Source organism: Trachypithecus francoisi, unplaced genomic scaffold (assembly GCF_009764315.1).
Source record: "Trachypithecus francoisi isolate TF-2019V2 unplaced genomic scaffold, Tfra_2.0 Lachesis_group20, whole genome shotgun sequence".
Lineage (NCBI taxonomy): Eukaryota > Metazoa > Chordata > Mammalia > Primates > Cercopithecidae > Trachypithecus > Trachypithecus francoisi.
This window is the reverse complement of record NW_022681466.1, coordinates 5,782,269-5,804,356: the sequence shown is the minus strand read 5'-3', so window position 1 is coordinate 5,804,356 and position 22,088 is coordinate 5,782,269. Positions and strand designations below refer to the sequence as shown.

Genomic DNA, 22,088 nt, shown 5'->3' with positions numbered 1-22,088 from the left:
TAAGTCTCATGAGATCTGATGGCTCTATAAGGCAGAGTTTCCCTGCACAAGCTCTCTTTCTTTGCCTGCTGCCATCCATGTAAGGTGTGACTTGCTTCTCCTTGCCTTCCACCATGATCATGAGGTCTCCCCAGCCAAGTGGAACTGTAAGTCCATTAAACCTCTTTCTTTTGTAAATTGCCCAGTCTCGGATATGTCTTTATCAGCAGTGTGAAAACAGACTAATGCGGTGATGCACACTGGCCTTGGGAATGAGGGAGGCAAGTTTAAGAATTCTGGATGTTAACTATGAGGAATGAAAGGAGAAACAGCCACAATACAAACAGTGTGGATGCCCAATGAAGAATAATTCAGGTCAGCTGCTGCTTGGAGAAAGCGGGATCAGCATAGGGTAGGGCCAAGGTGAGGTGGCCCAGAGGGGTCCACAACGAAACCTAGAAAATTATAGCCTTGGCCGGCTGCAGTGGCTCACGCCTGTAATCCCAGCACTTTGGGAGTCTGAGGAGGGCGGATCACCTGAGGTCAGGCGTTCGAGACCAGCGTGACCAACCTGGAAAAATCCCATCTCTACTAAAAATACAAAATTAGCCAGGCATGGTGGTGCATGCCTGTAATCCCAGCTACTCAGGAGGCTGAGGCAGGAGAATCACTTCAACCTGGGAGGTGGAGGTCACGGTGCACTGAGGTCGAACCATTGCACTGCAGCCTGGGCAACACAGCGAAACTCCTTCTAAAAAAAAAAAAAAAATTAGCCTTGGCCAGGTGTGGTGGCTCAGGCTTATAATCCCAGAACTTTGGGACGCTAAGGCAGGTGGATTGCTTGAGGCCAGGAGTTCAAGACCAGCCTGGTCAACATGGTGAAACCCCGTCTCTACTAAGAATATAAAAATTAGCTGGGCGTAGTGGCAGGTGACTGTAATCCCAGCTGCTCAGGAGGCTGAGGCAGGAGAATCGCTTGAATCCAGGAGGCAGAGGTGACAGTGAGCTGAGATCATACCACTGCACTCCAGCCTGGGTGAGTGAGTGGGACTCCATCTAAAAAAAAAAGAAAAGAAAACGAGAGTCTTATATTTCTTTTTCCCTATTCTTCTGTGTTTTTTGCCCTACCTCTGTTGAAAGATAATTAAAGGATTAGGCATCTCCTCCTTTCTTGTGCCCTCCTTCCCCCTTCCCCAAATACTTCCCATGCCTGTCTGAAGTCATCCCCATGAGGGCATGGTTCCTAGGAGTTATAGGTTCCCCTCCTTTGCAATCTCCTGTGAGCTTTATTAAGACCATAACCTGGCCCAGTGCGGTGGCTCATGCCTATAATCCCAGCACTTTGGGAGGCCAAGGCAGGAGGATTGCTTGAGCTCAGGAGTTTGAGAATAGACTTGGTGACATAGCAAGACCCCGCTTCTAAAAAAAATACAAAAATAAGCTGGATATAGTGGTGTATGCCTGTGTTTCCAGCCACTTGGGAGACTGAGAGGGGAGGATTGCCTGAGCCCAGGAGGTCAAGGTTGCAATGAGCCGAGATCCTGCCACTGCACTCCAGCCTGGGTGACAGAGCGAGACCTTGTCTCAAAAAAACAAAAAATGAATGAATTTTAAGAAGACTATTACCCACTGTATAAAACACCCTTAATATAAGTAACTCCACCCTAGACAAATATTTCATTTTATATTTCATAGAGTACTTTCCCAACGAGAATGAGATGTTTTGCTTGGCCAGGTGCCGTGTCTCATGCCTGTAATTCCAGCACCTTGGGAGGCCTCAGAGGATGGATTGCTTGAGCCCGGGAGTTTAAGACCAGCCTGGGCAACATGGCGAAACCCCACCACTACCAAAAATACAAAAATTAGCTGGGTGTGATGGCGTGTGCCTGTAGTCCCAGCTACTCAGCAGGCTGACGCAGGAGGATTGCTTTAGCGTAGGCAGGAGGCAGAGGTTGCAATGAACCAAGATTGCGCCACTGCTCTCCAGCCTGGGCAACAGAGACCCTGTCCCCTAACACCCAGAAAAGTTTTGCTTAATAAATCAGCAAACAAAGGCTGCATCCAACCAGATAAGGATGGACAAACAAGCACACTCTCACCATCACTTCTCACCAAAGGATTCTGTAACCATTAAAGGAGCAGGCCTTCGGCTGGGCGAGGTGGTTCATGCCTGTAATCCCAGCACTTTGGGAGGCTGAGGCGGGTGGATCACCTGAGGTCAGGAGTTTGACACCAGCCTGACCAACATGGAGAAACCGTCTCGACTAAATATACAAAAATTAGCTGACTGTGGTGGTGCATGCCTGTAATCCCAGCTCCTCGGGAGGCTGAGACAGGAGAATCGCTTGAACTCGGGAGGTGGAGGTTGCAGTGAGCTGAGATCGCGCCATTGTACTCCAGCCTGGGCAACAAGAGGGAAACCTCCATCACAAAAAAAAAAGAGCAGACCTTCTAATGGTTCTAGCACAGCCTTGCACTGCCTCATAATAAGAACCCAGTCTCTGCCTTCGAAGGCTCTATCTACCACATCAAAGACTCTTCCTTGAAAGACTGAAGAGCAGGGCCCAGACCAGGACTCCTTTTGTCTTCTTTGCTCCTGCTGGACTGGTTTGTTAACTCTTTCTCCTATCTCTCTCCTCTGGATGTTAAATGCTACTTTGTTTGTTGTGGAATGGTTAATGTATAACATGTATATATTGCTTAAGTGTATTATTACGTATGGTTTGCAGTATTGATAGACCATGGAGTGGCTTGAGCCTATGTGCAGCTCTGAGTACAGGTGAACAGGAACTACTAAGGAGAACTGAACAGGAAGTACTAAGGAGAATTGCCTCCTTGGGAACTCCATGTAGCCCATGGCTTTTATGATTGAAATGGCATCAGTAAAAGCCTGACATTGTGGAAAGACATAAACCCGTGTGTACTTGGTTATCTCTAACCTTGCACTGTTCTTGACACTCACCCAAACCTGTCTATCAGAATTTATATATATATATATATATATTTTTTTTTTTTTTAGGCGGAGTCTCGCTCTGTCGCCCAGACTGGAGTGCAGTGGCCAGATCTCAGCTTACTGCAAGCTCCGCCTCCCGGGTTTACGCCATTCTCCTGCCTCAGCCTCCCGAGTAGCTGGGACTACAGGCGCCCGCCACCTAGCCCGGCTAGTTTTTGTATTTTTTTTTAGTAGAGACGGGGTTTCACCGTGTTAGCCAGGATGGTCTACGATCTCCTGACCTCGTGATCCGCCCGTCTCGGCCTCCCAAAGTGCTGGGATTACAGGCTTGAGCCACTGCGCCCGGCCTATATATATATATATATATTTTTTGAGACGGAGTCTCGCTCTGTCGCCCAGGTTGGAGTGCAGTGACCAGATCTCAGCTCACTGCAAGCTCCGCCTCCTGGGTTTACGCCATTCTCCTGCCTCAGCCTCCCAAGTAGCTGGGACTACAGGCACCCGCTACCTCGCCTGGCTAGTTTTTTGTATTTTTAGTAGAGACGGGGTTTCACCGTGTTAGCCAGGATGGTCTACGATCTCCTGACCTCGTGATCCGCCCGTCTCGGCCTCCCAAAGTGCTGGGATTACAGGCTTGAGCCACTGCGCCCGGCCTATATATATATATATATTTTTTGAGACGGAGTCTCGCTCTGTCGCCCAGGTTGGAGTGCAGTGACCAGATCTCAGCTCACTGCAAGCTCCGCCTCCTGGGTTTACGCCATTCTCCTGCCTCAGCCTCCCGAGTAGCTGGGACTACAGGCACCCGCTACCTCGCCTGGCTAGTTTTTTGTATTTTTAGTAGAGACGGGGTTTCACCATGTTAGCCAGGATGGTCTCGATCTCCTGACCTCGTGATCCGCCCATCTCGGCCTCCCAAAGTGCTGGGATTACAGGCGTGAGCCACTGCGCCCTGCCAGAATTTATATTTTAACAAGTGCTCCAGTGACTGTTACCTCTTTTTATTTATTTTTATTTTATTTTTATTTTTTGAGATGGAGTCTCGCTCTGTCGCCCAGGCTGGAGTGCAGTGGCGCGATCTCGGCTCACTGCAAGCTCCGCCTCCCGGGTTTACGCCATTCTCCTGCCTCAGCCTCCCGAGTAGCTGGGACTACAGGCGCCCGCCATCTCGCCCGGCTAGTTTTTTGTATTTTTTAGTAGAGACGGGGTTTCACCGTGTAGACCAGGATGGTCTCGATCTCCTGACCTCGTGATCCACCCATCTCGGCCTCCCAAAGTGCTGGGATTACAGGCTTGAGCCACCGCGCCCGGCCCCAGTGACTGTTACCTCTAATAAAGTTTGAGAGCCAATGAAATACAAATCCACTTTTCTTTTTTTGAGACGGAGTTTCACTCTTGTTGCCCAGGCTGGAGTGCAATAGCATGATCTCAGCTCACTGCAACCTCAGCCTCCCAGGTTCAAGCGATTCTCCTGCCTCAGCCTCCCAAGTAGCTGGGATTACAGGCATGCACCACCACGCCCGGCTAATTTTGTATTTTTAGTAGAGATGGGGTTTCTCCATGTTAGTAAGGCTGATCTCGAACTCCTGACCTCAGGTGATCCACCCACCTCAGCCTCCCAAAGTGGTGGGATTACAGGCATGAGCCACCGCACCTGGCCCAAATCAATTTTCAAAACAAGCAAATGCTTCCCAGGAGGGTTAAAGTGGAGTCTGGGGGCTGAGGAGCTGTAGCTGTGATTGGATGGTGTGTGGTAGGATGGCAATCCAATTAAACCAACTCCTGGGAAGGGAGGTTTGATGGGGAGAGAAGCAGTGAGAGTCAGAGAGCATGGAATCCTTAGTGGGGAGGCTTGCTGTGAGAAGCCTTGGTTAGCTGCACACAAAGAGAAGGCCCTAGGGAGGGAGGGGCAGAGTGCACAGAGAAAATGAGCCAACCCCAAAGGCAAGATCTTATCAAGATATTTTGGGAGCTGACTCTTTGCACGTTGTCTCTTCCCGGACATCAAAGGCAATTATCATGGAATGATTGTCTGCTGTTGTCTGGTCTTGCCCCATCACTCCTAACTTCCTCTTTCTAGAAAATGGTAAGGCTCCGGAGGAAAAGTAAATCAGCCTAAATGATCTGAGCTCCTCAGTATGGGACATTTTAGGTCCTGATGGCAATTTCAGAAAAACCACACTCAGTAACCTTCCTTGATGTTTTCCGTTAAGGAAAACCTAGCCGTGAGGAGTCTTTAGAAAGCTACAAGCACACCTGGAGGTTCTTTGCATCCAATTTTCATAGAGATTATTGCCCATTCAAAGGTGAATTGCACAGGCCACTAGCTTTTCTTCTTTCTGCTCTTTTTTCTTTGCATCACTCTGGCCATTCACTGCTTTTTGCTCTCAGATGTGGGGCAGGAGCCACAGACTTAGAAGAAAGGAGTAGATACTTCCAAGGAAACTGTGGCTCCTGGGTCTCTGCTTGTCATAAGTCATTTTGGGGTTTTTTGTTTTCTTTTTTTTTTTAATTTATTTTTTTTTTTTATTTTTTATTTTTTATTTTATTTTTTTTTGAGACGGAGTCTCGCTCTGTCGCCCAGGCTGGAGTGCAGTGGCCGGATCTCAGCTCACTGCAAGCTCCACCTCCCGGGTTTACGCCATTCTCCTGCCTCAGCCTCCGGAGTAGCTGGGACTACAGGCGCCCGCCACCTCGCCCGGCTAGTTTTCTGTATTTTTTTTAGTAGAGACGGGGTTTCACTGTGTTAGTCAGGATGGTCTCGATCTCCTGACCTCGTGATCCGCCCGTTTCGGCCTCCCAAAGTGCTGGGATTACAGGCTTGAGCCACCGCGCCCGGCCTGTTTTTTGTTTTCGAGATGAAGTCTCACTCTGTCGTCCAGGCTGGAGTGCAGTGGCGGGATCTCAGCTCACTACAACTTCTGCCTCCCAGGTTCAAGTGATTCTCCTGCCTCAGCCTCCCAAGTAGCTGGAATTCCAGGTGCCCGCCACCATGGACAGCTAAGTTTTGTATTTTTAGTAGAGACGGGGTTTTGCCATGTTAGCCAGGCTGGTCTTGAACTCCTGACTTCAGGTGATCCGCCCACCTCGGCCTCCCAAATTGCTGGGATTACAGGCATGAGCGCCCGTGCGGGGCCTGCCCTAGGTCATTTTGGTCGGCTTAAACTAAAGCAGCCTGTGCCGCAGGGATTTACTCCCAGCAGCCCTTTCGCCCTAATGTTGTATTGCTTTTCAAAACAGTTGTCCTGCTCTCCTGGCCATTTCCTAACCAGGGCTACAAGCAGCAGCTCGGCTCCTTCCCTGTCCTTGGGCCTGCTCTGACAATGAAATGTGATCCAGAAAAGCCCCTCTCAGAGGCTATGCAGCCTGCTGTCTGCCTGCCCTAGCACACCTTCCCAACACCCCTCCAGCAGGGGCCAAGGGGCTCTCTCTTCCCAGGGTCAGGCCCAGAGCTACAGTCTGACCCAACTGGCTGCCCTCCCCACTGCAGCACAGGTGCATAGCCAGCTGTTGACAGTGCATGGCTGCGTCTATGGCCATACCACCCTGAACACGCCCGATCTCATCTCATCTAGGAAGCTAAGCAGGGTTGGGCCTGATTAGTACTTAGATGGGAGACAGTGCACGGCTGCTGAAACAGCCTGCCACACAGGAGGGAATAACAGAAGTTACAGTCGCGCAGAGCATCGGATTTCACTGGGCATTCTACTTCCGGGTTTCAGCTGAACCATGAGCTCTGTACAGGGAGCCAGGAGACCCAGGTTGAGGACTCAGCCTGACCAATGAGTCACGGGCTGTGTTGCCCTGGAGTTGTCTTTTCACCTCTTTTGATCTCCTTAGTCACCCATGCAAATGATAATGACTACCATTTACTACGCCACAGGGACCATTAGAAGTTAAATATTAACTCCTTTGGTCCTCCCAGCAGTCTTTTTGTTGTTGTTGTTGTTTTGAGACAGAGTCTCACTGTGTTGCCCAGGCTGGAGTGCAGTGGCTCACTCAACCTCCATCTCCTGGGTTCAAGCGATTCTCCTGCCTCAGCCTCTCAAGTAGCTCGAATGCAGGTGTGCGCCACCAGGCCTGGCTAATTTTTGTATTTTTATTAGAGACAGGGTTTCGCCATGTTGGCCAAGCTGATCTCCAACTCCTTGCCTCAAGTCATCCACCCACCTCGGCCTCCCAAAGTGCTGGAGTTACAGGCATAAGCTGCCACACCTGGCCTTCCAGCAGTTTTATAAGGCAGATAGTTATGTTACCTGCTTTCACACAAGGAGACTCAGAGAAGGCTGAAGCAACTTACTCAAGGTCAATAGCTAATAAGTGATAGTTGATTTTTCTTTGGTAGAAATGGGATTTCACTGTATTGCTCAGCCTGGTCTTGAACTCCTGGCCTCCGGTGATCCTCCTGCCTCAGCATCCCAAAGTGCTGGGATTACTGGTGTCCGTTATGCCCAGCCAATATTTGAGACAGGGTTTTGCTCTGTCACCCAGGCTGGAGCTCAGTGGTGCAAACATAGCTCATTGCAGTCTCGACCTCCTGGGCTCAGGTGATCCTCCTGGGTATCTGGAACCACAGGCACGCCATGCCTGGCTAAATTTTTTATTTTTAATTTTTTTATAGAGATAGGGTCTTGCCATGTTGCCCAGGCTGGTCTTGAACTCCTGGCCTCCAGCGATCCTCTTGCCTCCCAGCCTCCCAAAGTGATGAGATTACAGACATGAGCCACTGCATCCAGCCAATAGTTGACTTTGTTTTTTTTTGAGATGGAGTTTCTCTCTTGTTGCCCAAGCTGTAGTGCAATGGCACGATCTCAGCTCACTGCAACCTCCTCCTCCCGGGTTCAAGTGATTCTCCTGCCTCAGCCTCCCGAGGAGCTGGGACTACAGGTGCATGCCACCACACCCGGCTAATTTTTCGTATTTTTAATAGACATGGGATTTCACCATGTTAGCCAGGCTGGTCTCAGATCAGCTCCTGACCTCAGGTGATCCACCCGCCTCGGCCTCCCAAAGTGCTGGGATTACAGGCGTGAGCCACCGCGCCCGGCCAATAGTTGACTTTTAACCACTATGCATGCTGTGTCTGATGGGATAGGACAAATGTATTAGCTACTTAGCACAAAGTGTAGTGGTGTGAAGCAGTAAACATGTAGGATAACATGCAGTGTCTGTGGATCAGGAATGAGGGAGTGGTTTAAGTGAGGGTTCTGGATGAAGGTGTCATGAAGCTGTAGTCAAGATGTCAACTGGCCAGGTGCAGTGGCTAATGCATGTCAGCAGCTCAGGAGTTCAAGACTAGCCTGGGCAACATAGTGAGACCCCATCTCTGCTAAAAATACAAAAATTAGCCAGTCATGATGTTCCTGTGGTTCCAGCTATTTGGGAGAGTCACCTGAACCCAAGAGGTCAAGGCTGCAGTGAGCCATGTTTGTACCACTGCACTCCAGCCTGGGCAATAGAGCAAGACTCTGCCTCAAAAAAATAAATGAAAAGGAGAAACAGAAGTCAACTATTGGCTGGGCATGGTGGCTAACTCCAGTAATCAAGGTGTCAGCAAAGCCATGTTCCCTCTGAAATCTCTCAGGAAGAATCCTTCCTTGTTCCTTCCAGCTTCTGGTAGCCGCAGGCAATTGGTTGGCACTTCTTGGCTTGCAGTAGCATCACTCCAGTCTCTTTTTGTTGTTGTTGTTGTTGTTGTTTTTCTTTTTTGAGACCGAGTCTCACTGTGTTGCCCAGGTTGGAGTGCAGTGGCGCAATCTCGGCTCACTGCAAGCTCCGTCTCCTGGGTTCATGCCATTCTCCTGCCTCAGCCTCCCGAGTAGCTGGGACTACAGGCGTTCGCCACCACACCTGGATAATTTTTTGTATTTTTAGTAGAGACGGGGTTTCACTGTGTTAGTCAGGATGGTCTCGATCTCCTGACCTTATGATCCGCCCGCCTTGGCCTCCCAAAGGGCTGGGATTACAGGCATGAGCCACTGCGCCTGGCTTGCTGTTGTTTTTTGAAACAGAGTCTTGCCCTGTTGCTCAGGCTGGAGTGCAGTGGTACAATCACAGCTCACTGCAGCCTCAGGCTCCTGGCTCAAGTGATCCTCCTGCCTTAGCCTTCCGAATGGCTGGTACCACAGGCATACACCACCACACCCAGCTGCTTTTTATGTTTTTCATAGAGACGAGATTTCACCATGTTGCCCAGGCTGCTCTCGAACTCCTGGACTAAAGCGGTCCTCCTGCCTCAGCCTCCCGAAGTCCTGGGATTATAGGCATGAGCCACCATGCTTGCTTGCTTCTGTTGTTACACAGCCTCCCTATGCCCTGTGTCTCCTCACTTGGCCTTCTTATAAGAACACCAGTCCTATTGGATTAGGTCCACCCTAATCGACTATGACATCATTGTCACTTGATTTTATCTGCAAAGACCGTATTTCCAAATAAGATAACATTCACAGTTTCAGGGGGTTAGAACTTCAGGTATCTTTGGGCGGGAGTGGTGAGGAGCACAATTTAACCTACAACCCAGGCTTTATGATATGAAAAGCCCTGTGTACATATGAGTCAGTGTCACCTTCATTACTGCAGTGCTGGGAGAAATCCCGATCATGGAAGCTGAGGAAAGAGTGATGATTAGACTGGCCTGCCTTGTCAGTGACATAATCAGCAGATAGCAGCATAGGTGGGCAATTCTTTTAAGTCACTTTGTATATTTATTTATTTGTTTTTATTTTATTTTATTTTTTTGAGATAGCATCTCACTCTGTAACCAAGGCTGGAGTGCAGTGGTGCGACCCTGGCTCACTGCAACCTCTGCCTCCTGAGTTCAAGCGATTCTCATGCCTCAACCTCCTAAGTAGCTGGGAGTACAGTCGCCCGCCACCACACTCGGCTAATTTTTGTATTTTTGTATTTTCAGTAGAAACGAGGTTTCACCATATTGGCTGGGATGGTCTCAAACTCCTGACCTCAAGTGACCCACCTGCCTCAACCTCCCAAAGTGTTGGGTTTATAGGCATGAGCCACCGCGCCTGGCCTGGTCAGGAGTTCGTGACCAGCTTGGCCAACATGGCGAAACCTCGTCTCTACTAAAATTACAAAAAAAATTAGCCGGGCATGGTGGCACACCTGCCTGTGATCCCAGCTACTCAGGAGGCTGAGGCAGGAGAATCGCTTGAATCCTGGAGGTGGAGGTTGCAGTGAGCCGAGATCATGCCACTGCACTCCAGCCTGGGTGACAGAGCGAGATTCCATCTCAAAAAAAAGAAAAAAAAAGAAAAAGAAAAAAAAAAAAAAGGAAAGAAAAATAAATAATAAATAAAAATAAAAAAAGAAAACTGCTCTTCAGATGGTTCGAAGACAACAGGGATGCAATGAAAGGAGGCCTGTGGACCGGTAGCCAGACAACCTGGCTTCCAGCCCTGGCTTTGCCGTTTCTATTTGTGTGGCCTTAATGTAGTTTCCTGCTCGATCACAAAAGGGAGGATGCCTGCCCGGCTGCCTTTCATGGTTATCACGGGTGAAATGTGATGAAATATATTAGAGTGCTTGGAACACTCGTTACTGCTCTTCAAATAAAAGGTATTGTGTGCTGTTTTACTCCTCCGAGTGCTGCAAACATCCAGCTGTTTTACAAATATTTGTGGATTTTAATGTAAAGATTTCCTATCAACCCCAGAAGGAGTGCCACCCAGCAACTCTACCCTGTCACCCGGACTGGTCTCACCAGGGATACCACTAGGTAAAATCATTAACAAGGGGCTGTGGATTTTGGGGCTTGGGGGTCCTTGTGGCCCCCAAGTAGCCAGTGAATGAGGTTGGGAAAGGAGACGGCTGTGTGAACATACTACCCCAAAACTTAGTGGCTTAACACAATTTATTTTTCTCTCTCATGATTGTGTGGGTTGATGGAGCTCAACCGGCCAGGTCTTCCTCAGGGATCTCTGTGTAGCTGCAAGCAGATAGCCGCGGGGGCTGTGGTCATCTGAAGGCTCAACCAGGCTGGATGTCCAAGATGGTGACTCAGGGCTCCTCCATGTGGCCTCTCCAGCAGTACAGCCTGGCTGCTGCTGCTGCTTTTTTTTTTTTTTTTTTTTTGTGGGAGGGGAAGGGTCTTGCTTTGTTGCCCAGGCTGGAGTGCAGTCACATAATTTCAGCTCACTGCAGACTCCTCCCAGGCCTAAGCAATCCTCCCATCTGAGCTTCCCGAGTAACTGGGACCACAGGTATGTACCACCACACCCAGCTAATTTTATATTTTGTAGAGATGAGGTGTCACTGTTGCCCAGACTGGTCTCCAACTCCTGGACTCAAATGATCCTCCTGCCTTGGCCTCCCAAAATGGTAGGATTACAGGTGTGAGCCACTGCACCCAGCCCCAGGCTTCTTAAATGTAAGCTCCTGGCTTCAAGAGCAGGTAGACATTGCCAGTTCTCTCCAGGGCTCCAGGCACACCTGGCACAGAGTCACATGCTGACACCACCATATTCTTTTGGTCAAGACACCCTAGATTAAATGGGGTGGTGGAGAAAGGGACTGTACCCATCAATGGGACAGTGACAGGGAGGAAAGGAAGTGATGCCCACTACCACCCGAAACGAGGGCCAGTCCCAATTCTAAGCCTCCTCAGCTGCCCAGGTTAGAAGGTTTGTCACTGTGACAATGTAGGGCCCTGGCTTTGGCTGGAGAGTGTGGGGAGCAGCAGAGATCCCTGAAAAGAAAAGCCACTGAACAGCCTTAGCCCCTCCCCAGCTGTCCAGGTGCTGCTGGGTTGCCCGGTGCAATGGGAATTAGAGCCCTGGGCCACCAAGGTCAGGGCCAAGATACAGAGGCCTGTCCCTGGCCACCATCCAGCCTGGCCTCCCTCCCACATCCTGACCACAGCTCTGACCAGGCAGTTGTGTGGCTACATGGGGGTGGCTTCTGATTGTCCAGTGGGCAGCTGTGTAGGCACAGGTGCCAAAGCCAACCAAACTTTTCATTGAACTGGCTATCTCTTGGGTAAAGAACTGGCCACAGCTCCACGTGTTTACATTTCTCAGGCTTAGAGGAGCCGATGCCATGCGCAGCCAACCTCACCTCTCCTGGGTGTTTTCTGGCCTCACCCCTCCTCCGGGCCCCCTCCAGTGGCTTCCCTTAAACTGGCACTGCTCCCCAGCTTTCCAAGCCATCTCCTGCCTCGCCAGCTGATTTCTGTCTTTCTTTGTCCCTTTATCTGCCCATTCTCTCATTCTATAATCATCACTGGGGACCTCAGAGTGGCTGGGAACCAGGGACATTGGGAACCACCCTCCAGATTTCACATATACATGCTGGGCGTGGTGGCTCACGCCTGTAATCCCAGCACTTTGCGAGGCCGAGGCCGGTGGATCACCTGAGGTCAGCAGTTTGAGACCAGCCTGGCCAACATGGCGTAACACTGTCTTCACTAAAAATACAAAACTTAGCTGGATGTGGTGGCCCACACCTGTAATCCCAGCTACTCAGGAGGCTGCACTCCAGCCTGGGTGACAGAGCGAGACCCTGTCTCAAAAAGAAAAACAAAACAAAACAAAACCGAAGTTCACACATAAAATATTCATTTCCTGTCACTGATGAAAGAAATTCGTATAAACGGGATGACTACAGAGATATTTATCCTCTCACAGTTCTCAGGCCAGATGTCCAAGATCAAGGTGTGGGCAGGGCGGCTTCCTTCTGGAGGTTCTGGGGAAGAACCTGTTCCATTCCTCTAGCTTTGGGGACTCCCAGAAATCCTCAGCGTTCCAATCTCTGTCCCATTGTCACAGGGCCTTCTCCTGTAAGTCTCAGTATGTCCTTTTTTGGTTCCTATAGGGACATTTTCATTGAATTTTGGGCCCATCCTAATCTTGTATGATCTTATCTAGGTCCTTACCTTCTTCTTCCTTTTTTTTTTTTTTTTTTTGAGACAGGGTCTCACTCTGTTGCCCAGTCTGGAGCACAGTGACACAGTCACAGCTCACTGCAGCCTCCACCTCCTGGTGTCAAGCAATGCTCCTGCCTCAGCCTCCTGAGTAGCTGGGACTACAGGTGTGCACCACCACACTTGCCTAATTTTTGTATTTTTTGTAGAGACAAGGTTTTGCCATGTTGCTCAGGCTGGTCTCAAACTCCTGGGCTCGAGCTATCTGCCCACCTAGGCCTCCCAAAGTGCTAGGATTATAGGTGTGAGGCACTGCACCTCGTCCTTACCTTAATTCTATCTGTAAAGACCCTATTTCCAAATCGGTCACATTCTGAGATTCCAGATAGACTATTAAATAGTGAGGGATGCTACTCAACCCCTTATGCAGCCACTGGGATGCTCATCCCATAAACCGCCAAGGAGCCTTTCCACCAAGGGCCATTAGCTTCCCAGGAAAGCCCGGCAGGTGTACCAGAGATAGGACCCCAGCTGAGTCCATGGTGGCTCAGAGGCACTGCCCTCTTCTTCTGCAAAACATGAAACCGTAGTTATCCCAATAAAGCTTCTCATCTGCCTTTTGTCTGTGGAGGTTCCCAAGGCTCCTCACCCACTCCTGTCCTTCTCTTCTTGTATATTGGCTTTCATATTTTCCTTTGTTTGTTTGTTTTTGAGATACAGTCTTGCTCTGTGGCCTAAACTGGAGTACAGTGGCGCGATCTCGGCTCACTGCAACCTCCGCCTCCCAGATTCAAGCAATTCTCCTGCCTCATTTTTTTAGTTTATTTATTTATTTATTTATTTATTGAGACAGGGTCTTTCTTTGTCACCCAGCTACATTGCAGTGACATGATCCCTGCTCAATGCAGCCTCAACTTCCCAGGCTCAAGCAATTCTCCTGCCTCAGTCTGCCAAGTAGCTGGGACCACAGGCACGTGCTGCCAAACCTGGCTAATTTTTGTATTTTTTGTAGAGATAGGGTTTTACCATGTTGCCCAGGCTGGTCTAAAACTCCTGAGCTCAAGCTATCTGCCTGTCTCAACCTCCGAAAGGGCTGGGATTATAGGCATGACCCATAAGGCCCTGCCTGAGTTTCATCTTTTTATCCCCATTTTACAGGTGAGGAAACTGAGGCTCAGAGAAGCAACAACTTGCTCAAGGGCACATAGATTTAGCTGTAGTCAAAAGGAAACTACGGGGCCAGGAGCGGTGGCTCACGCCTGTAATCCCAGCACTTTGGGAGGCTGAGGCGGGCAGATCACTTAAGGTCAGGAGTTCGAGACCAGCCTGGCCAACATACTGAAGCCCCATCTCTACCAAAAATACAAAACTTAGCTGGGCGTGGTGGCGGGCACCTATAGTCCCAGCTACTTGGGAGGACAGCTGATCCTAAAGAGTGCTCAGACCTGCCCTAGGAGGTGCCTGGCGAATTACAGCTGGGTCAGCAAACTACAGTCCACAAACCAAATCCAGCCTGCCACCTGTTTGTATAAATAAAGTTTTATTGGAACACGGCCATGCCCATTTGTTGCCTTGTTGCCTGTCTGCTTTCATGCTGTACTGGCAGAGCTGAATAGTGATAGAGACCATGTGGTCATGAACGAAGTTGAAAATGTTTGCTATTTGACTCTTTACAGAAAAATTTGCTGAGCCCTGAACTGGGGAGGCGGTGGGGCCTCAGGATACGCTCTGCATGAGATGGTTTCTGTCTGGGCTCCTGATAGAAAAGGGGAGAGATTTGTGTTTCCAATCAGAGACAGTTCATTGGATGTGGTATCTGTGTCTGTGTCCCAACCCCGTGCGCTGGACTTGTTCAGGAGGGGAGCAGGGTGGGGGTCGGAGTGGTGCTGACTGAGGACTGGGTCCTCCCCACCGATTCTCAGGGGCCACCCTGCTCACTGAGCAGCTGCAGCCCCCCTCAGGCTCGGGACAGCCACTAGCGCAGGACAACTAGTACCCCCTCCCCTGCAGGTCCAGGTAGCGGCAGGAGGACAGGACAGAACTTGTTTTCAGCACACAAGGAATCCCAGCCCCACCATACCCAAAAATGTCTGCAGAGCCTGGGGCCGGGAGGTGAATTCCTGAGTGAGCCCCTAACGAGCTCATCTGTGAATGCGACCTGATTGGTGTGGCTGGCTGGAGAGGCTGGGCTCCCTGCCTTCCCTGCCCTCTCCACAAAGAGAGGCCCTAGGGGTTCTGCCCTCCTGTCATTGGTCAGAGTGACAGTCAGGACTGCCCCATTAGGAACAGCGGTGGTCTCTTTCTTGGGTGCCTTTCCTTGCTCCTGGGGTATCCTGGCATCTGCAGCTCTTTTCTCAGATGTGGGAGGGGCTCTGAGGAAGGGAAGGCCTGCCCTGGACAGATCTCAGCCATATGGGGGGATCAGAACACGTATTCCACCTGCGAGCGGCTTCCAAACAGCAACTAAGCACGTATAGAGGCACACGACCCCATTGCTCCTTGCTGCCTGGTGAAGTTGTGCCAGCCCCTGGCTGTGTCTTTGTGCTTGGAATACTGGCCAGGCTGGCCACTGCACCTGCTGAGCCGTTGGCATGCCCTGAGCCCCCAGCTGCACCAGCTCCTTGGGAGGATGGCCTCTGTGCCCAGGTCCCTTACTCTGGTGGGCTGCTGCCCCAGTGATTGATTTTTTAATGTGTTTTGTGCTGACTCTATTCTGTTCAGCAGCAGTGCTCTTTCTGGCACCATAGTGCCTGCCTGCAGGCTGGGCTGGCCAGATAGTCAGGGAGAAACACATGCCCCATGCCTGGGAGGCTCAGAAAGAGGAGGCAGAAGCCAGACTCACAGTCAACAGAAGCCATGGAGGGGACCTCAACCCAGGTCCCCATCCTAGCCGATTTCATCAACACCCTCAGGTTTCAAATATCCCTGGGCTCAGCCTGTCATGCTGTGAAACCGATGTGAGTGACTCTGAGCTAAGCAACTCACAACACAGGCTAAGAAGGGTAACTGGCAGCTTAGCAGGGCTGGAGACTTTTGAAGACCACAAAACACATTATTACATTACCATACATGTGAACATTTACAAACTTTTTTTTTTTTTTTTTGACACAGGGTCTTGCTCTGCTGCCCAGGCTGGAGTGCAGTGATACAATCATGGCTCACTGCAGTCTTGACCTCCTGAACTCAGGCAATCCTCCCACTTCAGCTTCCCAAGTAGCTGGGACTATAGGTGTGCACCACCATGCCCAGCTAATCTTTAAAATTACTTGTAGACATGGGTTCCACTCTGTTGCCCAGGCTGGTCTCAGACTGCTGGGCTCAAGGGATCCTCTCACCTTCGCCTCCCAAAGGGTTGGAATTGCAGGTATTAGCCACCATGCAGGCCTATTTTTTATTATTCACATTAGAGACGGGGTCCCGCTACGTTGCCCAGGCTGGTCTCAAACTCCTAGGCTCAAACAATCCTCCTGCCTCGGCCTCCCAAAGTGTTGGGATTACAAGTGTGAGCCACCATGCCTGGCCTACAAACTTTTTCAATCACAAAAGGAATCCATATTTGTTAAACCATTTCGAAACAAGATCAGAATTAATTGAAGACAAAAGCAGAATAACCGCAGTTCTCTCCATTGGCTCCCATATCCTCTTCCCTAGAGAAGCCATTCTGAACAGTTTGGGCTGCCTCTTTCCAGATGTTTTCTGGAAAACTTGCTTGATTGTTTGAGTCTTGCAACAATTCTATGAGATGAGCAGGTCAGATCGCATAGCTGCCAGTTTATAGGTGAGCACAAGGGGCTTGAGGAAGTCATTCTTTGTTCCAGGTATAGTAGCAAGCCAGCGACAGAGCCAGAAAGAGCTCCTACATCCCAGGCCTCGCCCATTTCTCTTTCCCCTGGGACTGGCTGTCCTAATGAGTGGCCCATGACTTCTCTTCCCCAAGCTGATCATCTTGTTCCACAAACAGAAAACTCAGAGGCCTCGTTTCAGGTAGTAAACGAGACAGCGACCTGCTCTAGAGGCCTTGGCTCTCCAGGCCTCTCAGGGGTGCAGGGAGGGCTGGAGCAGGGGAGTCTTCCCAGGTCCAGGACTGGGGAGCTGGGAGTGGAAGGGCAAAGGACAGCTGGCTCCCCAGTCCCAGGAAGAAGGCCAGTAGGATTCTTTTAGTGATTCCCACTCACTTCAATCCTTCTCTTAGCTTTGGTGTTGAGTGGCAGTCTTGTCTATTCTAGAAACCAGAGAATTGGAAGGCAGTGTGTTCAGATCTGACAATCCCAGAACAAGACAAGATGAACTCTCGCTCTACCTTTAGAAGAAATTGTAGGTGCAGTTTCAGGCAAGCGATTTGACCTGATGAAAAACATGTTTCAAAAGGATAAGTAATACCTTCCAGGACGAGTCAGAAGTGTTCTTACCATTTGGCTGTCAAAAAAGTGACTATAACTTGGCCTTGCAAACTAGTGGAGAACAAAATGCACAGACCAACTCCACAGTGAGAAAAGAAAGCAAATCTGCACACTTCACATGCCTTAGGCAAAAGGCAATCTGTTCTCCCAAGAAGCAGGCGAATGGCTGTTTTTTTGAGTTTTCTATAAAATCAGCATTTCTCCCTTCCTTGGAACCTACCCAAAGGTTCTACCTAGAACTCTGAGTGTCAAAATCCTACCTAGAACAAAGAGTAAAATTGGGTCATCATAAGCCTATGCCTTGTAAAAATAAGTTAAAAACAAGGAAAGGTGGTAGATACAGACAGATGATTCTAAAATGTCTATGGAAGGGCAAAAGAATTGGAAAAGCCAAACAATTTTGATAAAGAAGAATAATAAAGCAATAGGACTTATAATCACACTACTCTCCTTGAAGACTTATGATAAAGTGGCAATCGTCAAGACAATGGGGTATTGGCAAATGGGTAGAGGCCAGCAGTCAATGAGAGTGAGTAGAGAACACAGACATAGACCAAACACAAGTAAACCCAACTGATTTTTGACAAAGATGTCAATTCCATCAGTTTTGACAAGACGTAATTTAACGAAGGAGAGCAATCTTTTCAACACATGGTTGCAATGATTGACATCCACATTTTAAAAAAGGAGGGGACCTCAACCTAAACCTCATACCTTCCTCAAATGTTAACTTTTATTATTATTTTGAGACAGAGTCTCGCTCTGTTGCCCAGGTTGGAGTGCAGTGGTACCATCTCAGCTCACTGTAACCTCTGCCTCCCAGGTTCAAGCAATTCTCCTGCCTCAGCCTCCCGAGTAGCTGGAATTACAGACACCCACCACCGTGCCCAGCTAAGTTTTGTATTTTTAGTAGAGATGGGGTTTCACCATGTTGGCCAGGCTGTTCTTGAACTCCTGACCTCAAGTGATCTTCCCACCTCGGCCTTCCAAAGTGCTGGGATTAGAGGCGTGAGACACGATGCCCAGCCAGTCTGTAGTACTTGTAGGAGCACAAAATGGAGTAAGACATTGAACTTCACCAAAATTAAAAATTTTGCTGTGTGAAAGACACTGTTAAGAGAATGGAAAAACAAAAAATAGAATGAGAGAAGATGCAAATCACATATTCCACAAAGAAACGTGATCCATAATATATAAAGAACCCTTAAAATTCAACAACAAGAAATAAATAAATCCAACTTGAAAGGGGCAAAAGATTTGAATAGACACTTTACCAAAGTGGATACACAGATGGCAAATAAGCTCATGAAAAGATATTTAACATTATTAGCCGTCAAGGAAATGCAAATTAAAGGCATGATGAGATACCACCACACGCCTAGTATAATGGATAAAATTAAAAAGATTGACAATGTCAAACACTGCCAAAGATGTAAAGCACCTAAAACCTTCAACATTGTTGGTAGAAATGCAAAATGGTAAAGTCACTATGGAAAACAGTTTGGCAATTTTTTATAGAGTGAAGCATACACATATCATGTGTTATTCTGCTCTCATGCTGCTAATAAAGACATACCCAAGACTGGGTAATTTATAAAGGGAAAAGGTTTAATTGACTCACAGTTCTGCACAGCTGGTGAGGCCTCAGGAAACTTAAAATCATGGCAGAAGGGGAAACAAACATATCCTTCTTCACATGGCAGCAGCAAGGAGAAGTGAAGAGTGAAGGAGGGGAAAGCCCCTTGTAAAACAATCAGATCTTGTGAGAACTCACTTACTATCATGAGAACAGCAGCATGGGGGTAACCGCTCCCATGATTCAATTACTTCCCCCCAGGTCCCTCCCATGACACATGGGGATTCTGGGAATTACAATTCAAGATGAGATTTGGGTGGGGACACAGCCAAACCATGTCATACCACATGACCAACAATTTCACTTCTGTGTATTCCCAAGACCAGGGTTTCTCAGCCTCAGTGCTATTGATATTTTGGACCAGATCATTCCTTGTTGTGGGGACTGTCCTATGTATTACAGGTTGTTTTGCAGCATCCCTGACCTCTGCCAACCAGATGCCAGCAGCGCTTCACCTTGACAATCATAAATGTCAGAGTCATTGCCAAATGTCCCATGGGAGGCAAAATTGCCTCCAGTTGAGAATTACTGCCTAGAGAAATGAAAACGTTTGTTCACACAAAAATCTTTGCACAAGTATCTACAGCAGCTCTATTCATAATCACCGAAAACTGGAAACAACCCAAATGTCCTTCAATGAATGAATGGATAAACAAACTACAGTATCCCCATACAATGGAATACTACACAGTAATTAAACCAAATGAACTATTGATATACACAACATCTGCGATGAACCTCAAAGGCATTATTCTAGAGAAAAGAGCCAGTCCAAAGGTTATATCATGTAAAATTCCATTTCTTTTTTTTTTTTTCTCTGAGATGGAGTCTCACTCTGTCACCCAGGCTGGAGTACAGTGGCACAATCTTGGCTCACTGTAAGCTCCGCCTCCTGAGTTCACGCCGTTCTCCTGCCTCAGCCTCCCGAGTAGCTGGGACTACAGGTGCCTGCCACCTCGCCCGGCTAATTTTTTTGTATTTTTAGTAGAGATGGGGTTTCACCGCATTAGCCAGGATGGTCTTGATCGCCTGACCTCGTGATCCACCCTCCTCAGCCTCCCAAAGTGCTGGAATTAAAGGCGTGAACCACTGTGCCCAGCCATAAAATTCCATTTCTATGACGTTCTCCAGAAGACAAAATTACAGGGACAGAGAACATATAAGTGATTTCTAGGCACAGGCTGGGGTGGGGAAAGAATGTGGCTCCCTGAAGGGGACTCGAGGAGGTTTCTTGGGGCGATGGAACCATCTGTATCCTGATTGTGATGGTGATTATGCAAATCGAAGCAACAACAACAAAAATCAACTTTACTATATGTTAATTTTATTTATTTATTTATATTTATATATTTTTATTTTCTGAGACTGTGTCTCACTCTGTCACCCAGGGCCCAGGCTGGAGTGCAGTGGTGCCATCTCGGCCCGCTGTAACCTCCATCTCTCAGGTTCAAGTGATTCTCCTGCCTCAGCCTCCTGAGTAGCTGGGATTACAGGCACCCACCACCACATCCAGGCTAATTTCTGTATTTTTAGTAGAGACAGGGTTTTACCATGTTGCCCATGCTGGTCTCAAACTCCTGACCTCAAATGATCTGCCCTCCTTGGCCTCCCAAAGTGCTGGGATTACAGGTGTGAGCCACTGTGCCTGGCCAGTTTTACTATATATGAATTTTTGGAAGTAAATAGAAACAAGGAAGGGGAGGTGAATTAAGAAAAATGAATTTTTTTTCTTTTGAGACAGAATATTGTCTTATTGTCCAGAGTGCAATGGCGCGATCACGGTTCACTGCAACCTTCACCTCCCAAGTTCAAGCGATTCTCCCGCCTCAGCCTCCTGAGTAGTTGGGATTACAGGCATGCACCACCATGCCCGGCTAATTTTGTATTTTTAGTAGAGACAGGGTTTCTCCATGTTGGTCAGGCTGGTCTCGAACTCCCAACCTCAGGTGATCCACCTGCCTCGGCCTCCCAAAGTGCTGGGATTACAGGCGTGAGCCACAGCGCCCGGAACTCCAGCCTCTTTTATAATCTAATCACCTCCCAAACGCCCCGCCTCTTAATACCATCGCATTGGAGAGAAAGTTTCAACATATGAATTTAGGTGGGGCACAAACAGACCACAGTCCAAAAAGTAACTCTCCCAAAAGTCACTCAGGTAGGATGCAGCTGAGCTAGAATCTGAAGCCATCCTCTGATAGCTGGTGCCTGAGCCCATATGTACTTTGGTCTAGAGTGGAAATGAGGATAGCAGTGACCCAAGACCCTAGGTCTTGGCAGCTATAGGGTGAGGTAGAAAAAAGCATGTGATGGGGAGCCCGAAAACCTGGATGCCGCTGGGTGTGGTGGCTCATGCCTATAATTCCAGCACTTTGGGAGGCTGAGGCTGATGGATCACCTGAGGTCAGGAATTCGAGACCAACCTGGCCAACATGGTGAAACCCTGTCTGTACTAAAAATACAAAAATTAGCCGGGTGTGGTGGTGCATGCCTGTAGTCCCAGCTACTAGGGAGGCTGAGGCAGGAGGATTGCTTGAACCCTGGCGGCAGATGTTGCAGTGAGCTGAGATTGTGCCACTGCACTCCAGCCTGGGTGACAAAGGAAAACCCTGTCTCAAAAACAAAACAAAACAAAACAAGGCTGGGTGTGGTGGCTCACACCTGGAATCCCAGCACTTTGGGAGGCCAAGGCAGGTGGGTCACCTGAGGTCAGGAGTTCGAGACCAGCCTGGCCAACATGGTGAAACCCTGTCCCTACTAAAAATACAAAAATTAGACGGATGTGGTGGTGGGTGCCTGTAATCCCAGCTATTTGGGAGACTGAGGCAGGAGAATTGCTTGAATCCAGGAGGTGGAGGTTGCAGTTAGCTGAGATCGTGCCACTGCACTCCAGCCTGGGCAACAAGAACAAAACTCTGTCTCAAAAAACAAAACAAAACAAAAATACCTGGAGGTGAGTTTTGGTTCAGCCACTTGCTGTGTGACTTACACGAAGTCACCTCCCCTCCCTGAGCCTCCATTTCTTCATCCAAAAAGAAAGGACTGCACTCTGATTGAAAGCAGCAACAGAAATGAAACCGTTTGCAAAATATGAATGTAAAATGGAATGATCTCTTCTCTCCACCACCTCGTTCTGTCCTGGAACTTGCTTGCCTCTCAAGTACTGGTGTCATTTTATTTTATTCCGTTACTGAGCTGGGGCTCACCTTTTTTTTTTTTTTTTTTTTTTTTTTTTGAGACAGAGCCTCG

General features: G+C 48.7%; 1 protein-coding gene across 8 annotated transcripts in view; it reads left to right on the top strand.

Annotated features, from left to right (window-relative positions):
• The window catches only part of LOC117066632 (filamin-binding LIM protein 1-like), a 52,078-nt gene that overhangs the window by 11,706 nt on the left and 18,284 nt on the right, over positions 1–22,088 (top strand). The gene's annotated exons all lie outside the window — the stretch shown is intronic.